The sequence below is a fragment of the Borostomias antarcticus genome (genome assembly GCF_949987555.1).
Source record: "Borostomias antarcticus genome assembly, chromosome: 23".
In the NCBI taxonomy this organism is placed as follows: Eukaryota; Metazoa; Chordata; class Actinopteri; order Stomiiformes; family Stomiidae; genus Borostomias; species Borostomias antarcticus.
In genome coordinates this window covers 19313507-19321006 of record NC_140256.1, presented here as the reverse complement: position 1 = coordinate 19321006, position 7500 = coordinate 19313507, and positions in this window count along the sequence as shown.

Here is a 7500-nt window from a genome sequence, read left to right as displayed (position 1 = left end):
CCGCGTGGACAGTTCAACCTGTCGCCTATCCCTTCCCTCTGAACCCCAGTTCAACCTGTATCCCTTCCCTCTGAACCCCAGTTCAACCTGTATCCCTTCCCTCTGAACCCCAGTTCAACCTGTATCCCTTCCCTCTGAACCCTAGAGTTCAACCTGTATCCCTTCCCTCTGAACCCCAGTTCAACCTGTATCCCTTCCCTCTGAACCCCAGTTCAACCTGTATCCCTTCCCTCTGAACCCCAGTTCAACCTGTATCCCTTCCCTCTGAACCCCAGTTCAACCTGTATCCCTTCCCTCTGAACCCCAGTTCAACCTGTATCCCTTCCCTCTGAACCCTAGAGTTCAACCTGTATCCCTTCCCTCTGAACCCCAGCGCCTGGTTGGATGCGTCATGTGATCTCACAGCCCAGGTGGTCGCGCGCCCTGTTCTCAAGCACACAAACCGAACCCACAATGTGATCGCGAGCCCTCCACCGGCCCAGCGCGCACGGCCTTTCAGAGGGAATAACACACCTCGGAATAACACACCTCCTACTGTGCACCAACACGAGCGAGTCAACCCTGTTAACACTAGCGAGTCAACCCGAGCATTAGCTGGGACATCAACCCGAGCATTAGCTGGGACATCAACCCTAGCATTAGCTGGGACATGTGGTGCAAGAACAGAACTCCAAGATCCGCTCAGTGACTTTCTGAATCCATGTTGTCCCCAGAAATGTATGCCTCTGTGTTGTGCATCGTTGAGCAATACTGTCCCTCAGTCCTCATGTAAATACTGAACCTCAGTCCTCATGTAAATACTGAACCTCAGTCCTCATGTAAATACTGAACCTGTCCTCATGTAAATACTGAACCTCAGTCCCCATGTAAATACTGAACCTCAGTCCTCATGTAAATACTGAACCTCAGTCCTCATGTAAATACTGAACCTCAGTCCTCATGTAAATACTGAACCTGTCCTCATGTAAATACTGAACCTGTCCCCATGTAAATACTGAACCTCAGTCCTCATGTAAATACTGAACCTCAGTCCTCATGTAAATACTGAACCTGTCCTCATGTAAATACTGAACCTCAGTCCCCATGTAAATACTGAACCTGTCCTCATGTAAATACTGAACCTCAGTCCCCATGTAAATACTGTCCCTCAGTCCTCATGTAAATACTGAACCTCAGTCCCCATGTAAATACTGAACCTGTCCTCATGTAAATACTGAACCTCAGTCCCCATGTTAATACTGAACCTGTCCTCATGTAAATACTGAACCTGTCCTCATGTAAATACTGAACCTGTCCTCATGTAAATACTGAACCTGTCCTCATGTAAATACTGAACCTGTCCTCATGTAAATACTGAACCTTAGTCCTCATGTAAATACTGAACCTGTCCTCATGTAAATACTGAACCTCAGTCCCCATGTAAATACTGAACCTGTCCTCATGTAAATACTGAACCTGTCCTCATGTAAATACTGAACCTCAGTCCTCATGTAAATACTGAACCTCAGTCCCCATGTAAATACTGAACCTCAGTCCCCATGTAAATACTGAACCTGTCCTCATGTAAATACTGAACCTCAGTCCCCATGTAAATACTGAACCTCAGTCCTCATGTAAATACTGAACCTCAGTCCTCATGTAAATACTGAACCTGTCCTCATGTAAATACTGAACCTGTCCTCATGTAAATACTGAACCTCAGTCCTCATGTAAATACTGAACCTCAGTCCTCATGTAAATACTGAACCTGTCCCCATGTAAATACTGAACCTCAGTCCTCATGTAAATACTGAACCTGTCCCCATGTAAATACTGAACCTCAGTCCTCATGTAAATACTGAACCTCAGTCCTCATGTAAATACTGAACCTCAGTCCTCATGTAAATACTGAACCTGTCCCCATGTAAATACTGAACCTCAGTCCTCATGTAAATACTGAACCTGTCCTCATGTAAATACTGAACCTCAGTCCTCATGTAAATACTGAACCTCAGTCCCCATGTAAATACTGAACCTCAGTCCTCATGTAAATACTGAACCTGTCCTCATGTAAATACTGAACCTCAGTCCTCATGTAAATACTGAACCTGTCCTCATGTAAATACTGAACCTGTCCCCATGTAAATGCTGAACCTGTCCCCATGTAAATACTGAACCTGTCCTCATGTAAATACTGAACCTGTCCCCATGTAAATACTGAACCTGTCCCCATGTAAATACTGAACCTCAGTCCTCATGTAAATACTGAACCTCAGTCCTCATGTAAATACTGAACCTCAGTCCTCATGTAAATACTGAACCTCAGTCCTCATGTAAATACTGAACCTGTCCCCATGTAAATACTGAACCTGTCCCCATGTAAATACTGAACCTGTCCTCATGTAAATACTGAACCTGTCCCCATGTAAATACTGAACCTGTCCTCATGTAAATACTGAACCTCAGTCCTCATGTTAATACTGAACCTGTCCTCATGTAAATACTGAACCTGTCCCCATGTAAATACTGAACCTGTCCTCATGTAAATACTGAACCTGTCCCCATGTAAATACTGAACCTGTCCTCATGTAAATACTGAACCTGTCCTCATGTAAATACTGAACCTCAGTCCCCATGTAAATACTGAACCTGTCCTCATGTAAATACTGAACCTGTCCTCATGTAAATACTGAACCTGTCCCCATGTAAATACTGAACCTCAGTCCCCATGTAAATACTGAACCTCAGTCCTCATGTAAATACTGAACCTGTCCTCATGTAAATACTGAACCTGTCCTCATGTAAATACTGAACCTGTCCTCATGTAAATACTGAACCTCAGTCCTCATGTAAATACTGAACCTGTCCTCATGTAAATACTGAACCTGTCCTCATGTAAATACTGAACCTGTCCTCATGTAAATACTGAACCTCAGTCCTCATGTAAATACTGAACCTGTCCTCATGTAAATACTGAACCTCAGTCCTCATGTAAATACTGAACCTGTCCTCATGTAAATACTGAACCTGTCCCCATGTAAATGCTGAACCTCAGTCCCCATGTAAATACTGAACCTGTCCTCATGTAAATACTGAACCTGTCCTCATGTAAATACTGAACCTGTCCCCATGTAAATACTGAACCTCAGTCCTCATGTAAATACTGAACCTGTCCTCATGTAAATACTGAACCTGTCCCCATGTAAATACTGAACCTCAGTCCTCATGTAAATACTGAACCTGTCCTCATGTAAATACTGAACCTCAGTCCTCATGTAAATACTGAACCTCAGTCCTCATGTAAATACTGAACCTGTCCTCATGTAAATACTGAACCTCAGTCCTCATGTTAATACTGAACCTCAGTCCTCATGTAAATACTGAACCTGTCCTCATGTAAATACTGAACCTCAGTCCTCATGTAAATACTGAACCTCAGTCCTCATGTAAATACTGAACCTGTCCTCATGTAAATACTGAACCTGTCCTCATGTAAATACTGAACCTGTCCCCATGTAAATACTGAACCTCAGTCCTCATGTAAATACTGAACCTGTCCTCATGTAAATACTGAACCTCAGTCCTCATGTTAATACTGAACCTCAGTCCTCATGTAAATACTGAACCTCAGTCCTCATGTAAATACTGAACCTCAGTCCTCATGTAAATACTGAACCTCAGTCCTCATGTAAATACTGAACCTCAGTCCTCATGTAAATACTGAACCTCAGTCCTCATGTAAATACTGAACCTCAGTCCTCATGTAAATACTGAACCTCAGTCCTCATGTAAATACTGAACCTGTCCTCATGTAAATACTGAACCTCAGTCCTCATGTAAATACTGAACCTGTCCTCATGTAAATACTGAACCTGTCCTCATGTAAATACTGAACCTCAGTCCTCATGTAAATACTGAACCTCAGTCCTCATGTAAATACTGAACCTCAGTCCTCATGTAAATACTGAACCTCAGTCCTCATGTAAATACTGAACCTCAGTCCTCATGTAAATACTGAACCTCAGTCCTCATGTAAATACTGAACCTCAGTCCTCATGTAAATACTGAACCTCAGTCCTCATGTAAATACTGAACCTCAGTCCTCATGTAAATACTGAACCTGTCCTCATGTAAATACTGAACCTGTCCCCATGTAAATACTGAACCTGTCCCCATGTAAATACTGAACCTGTCCTCATGTAAATACTGAACCTGTCCCCATGTAAATACTGAACCTGTCCCCATGTAAATACTGAACCTGTCCCCATGTAAATACTGAACCTGTCCTCATGTAAATACTGAACCTGTCCTCATGTAAATACTGAACCTGTCCCCATGTAAATACTGAACCTGTCCCCATGTAAATACTGAACCTGTCCCCATGTAAATACTGAACCTGTCCTCATGTAAATACTGAACCTCAGTCCTCATGTAAATACTGAACCTGTCCCCATGTAAATACTGAACCTGTCCCCATGTAAATACTGAACCTGTCCTCATGTAAATACTGAACCTGTCCTCATGTAAATACTGTCCCTCAGTCCTCATGTAAATACTGAACCTGTCCTCATGTAAATACTGTCCCTCAGTCCTCATGTAAATACTGAACCTGTCCTCATGTAAATACTGAACCTGTCCCCATGTAAATACTGAACCTGTCCTCATGTAAATACTGAACCTCAGTCCCCATGTAAATACTGAACCTCAGTCCTCATGTAAATACTGAACCTCAGTCCTCATGTAAATACTGAACCTCAGTCCTCATGTAAATACTGAACCTCAGTCCTCATGTAAATACTGAACCTCAGTCCTCATGTAAATACTGAACCTCAGTCCCCATGTAAATACTGAACCTGTCCTCATGTAAATACTGAACCTGTCCTCATGTAAATACTGAACCTCAGTCCTCATGTAAATACTGAACCTGTCCCCATGTAAATACTGAACCTGTCCTCATGTAAATACTGAACCTGTCCTCATGTAAATACTGAACCTGTCCTCATGTAAATACTGAACCTGTCCTCATGTAAATACTGAACCTGTCCCCATGTAAATACTGAACCTCAGTCCTCATGTAAATACTGAACCTGTCCCCATGTAAATACTGAACCTGTCCTCATGTAAATACTGAACCTCAGTCCTCATGTAAATACTGAACCTCAGTCCTCATGTAAATACTGAACCTGTCCCCATGTAAATACTGAACCTGTCCTCATGTAAATACTGAACCTGTCCTCATGTAAATACTGAACCTGTCCCCATGTAAATACTGAACCTGTCCCCATGTAAATACTGAACCTGTCCTCATGTAAATACTGAACCTGTCCTCATGTAAATACTGAACCTGTCCCCATGTAAATACTGAACCTGTCCCCATGTAAATACTGAACCTGTCCTCATGTAAATACTGAACCTGTCCTCATGTAAATACTGAACCTGTCCTCATGTAAATACTGAACCTCAGTCCCCATGTAAATACTGAACCTGTCCCCATGTAAATACTGAACCTGTCCCCATGTAAATACTGAACCTCAGTCCCCATGTAAATACTGAACCCCTGTCCTCATGTAAATACTGAACCTGTCCCCATGTAAATACTGAACCTGTCCTCATGTAAATACTGAACCTGTCCTCATGTAAATACTGAACCTCAGTCCTCATGTAAATACTGAACCTCAGTCCTCATGTTAATACTGAACCTGTCCTCATGTAAATACTGAACCTGTCCCCATGTAAATACTGAACCTGTCCTCATGTAAATACTGAACCTGTCCTCATGTAAATACTGAACCTCAGTCCCCATGTAAATACTGAACCTGTCCTCATGTAAATACTGAACCTCAGTCCTCATGTTAATACTGAACCTGTCCTCATGTAAATACTGAACCTGTCCTCATGTAAATACTGAACCTGTCCTCATGTAAATACTGAACCTGTCCTTATGTAAATACTGAACCTGTCCTCATGTAAATACTGAACCTGTCCTCATGTAAATACTGAACCTGTCCTCATGTAAATACTGAACCTGTCCTCATGTAAATACTGAACCTGTCCTCATGTAAATACTGAACCTGTCCTCATGTAAATACTGAACCTGTCCCCATGTAAATACTGAACCTGTCCCCATGTAAATACTGAACCTGTCCCCATGTAAATACTGAACCTGTCCTCATGTAAATACTGAACCTCAGTCCTCATGTAAATACTGAACCTGTCCTCATGTAAATACTGAACCTCAGTCCTCATGTAAATACTGAACCTGTCCTCATGTAAATACTGAACCTCAGTCCTCATGTAAATACTGAACCTCAGTCCTCATGTAAATACTGAACCTGTCCCCATGTAAATACTGAACCTCAGTCCTCATGTAAATACTGAACCTCAGTCCTCATGTAAATACTGAACCTCAGTCCTCATGTAAATACTGAACCTCAGTCCTCATGTAAATACTGAACCTCAGTCCTCATGTAAATACTGAACCTGTCCCCATGTAAATACTGAACCTCAGTCCTCATGTAAATACTGAACCTCAGTCCTCATGTAAATACTGAACCTCAGTCCTCATGTAAATACATGCAGAATAATGAGAGCATTTTCATTGGGTAACACAGGTATGTCTTTATATACAAGGGCAAGGCACAGAAACAACATGAATAGAAAATAAAAGGCCTCTGTTCTGGTATCTACAGGGACCTCATCAGGAATATTCCCCCTAGTGTTGTTCTGGTATCTACAGGGTGGGTGGGTTCTGGTATCTACAGGGTCCTCATCAGAAATATTCCCCCTAGTGTTGTTTCTGCGGGCCGTGGAACGTGCCGGTGTGGAACCAGAGATGTCTCGTTCCAGAAGCCTCTCTTCCTCTCTCCTCCTCAGCATGTTGAAACGAACGGGTCAAACCAACATGATGCAGCACACCATGGAAGTATGTGGAGTAAAACCGAATTATTATAAAGCTCATATTTCATAGTTCACTCTGGGCCAGTATATACCAGGACTGTGGCCTAACAGTTCTCTTCAAAGCAATCTGTTAATCTGCTACTCTAGCTGCACAACCCTTCTCCCCTCTAACCCTGTTACCCCTTACCCTGTTACCCCTAACCCTGTTCCCCTAACCCTTCTCCCCCTAACCCTGTTACCCCTAACCCTTCTCCCCCTAACCCTGTTACCCCTAACCCTTCTCCCCCTAACCCTGTTACCCCTAACCCTTCTCCCCCTAACCCTGTTACCCCTAACCCTTCTCCCCCTAACCCTGTTACCCCTAACCCTGTTACCCCTTACCCTGTTACCCCTAACCCTTCTCACCCTAACCCTTCTCCCCCTAACCCTGTTACCCCTAACCCTGTTACCCCTAACCCTGTTCCACCTAACCCTTCTCCCCCTAACCCTGTTACCCCTCACCCTTCTCCGCCTAACCCTTCTCCCCCTAACCCTGTTACCCCTAACCCTGTTACCCCTAACCCTGTTCCACCTAACCCTTCTCCCCCTAACCCTGTTACCCCTCACCCTTCTCCCCCTAACCCT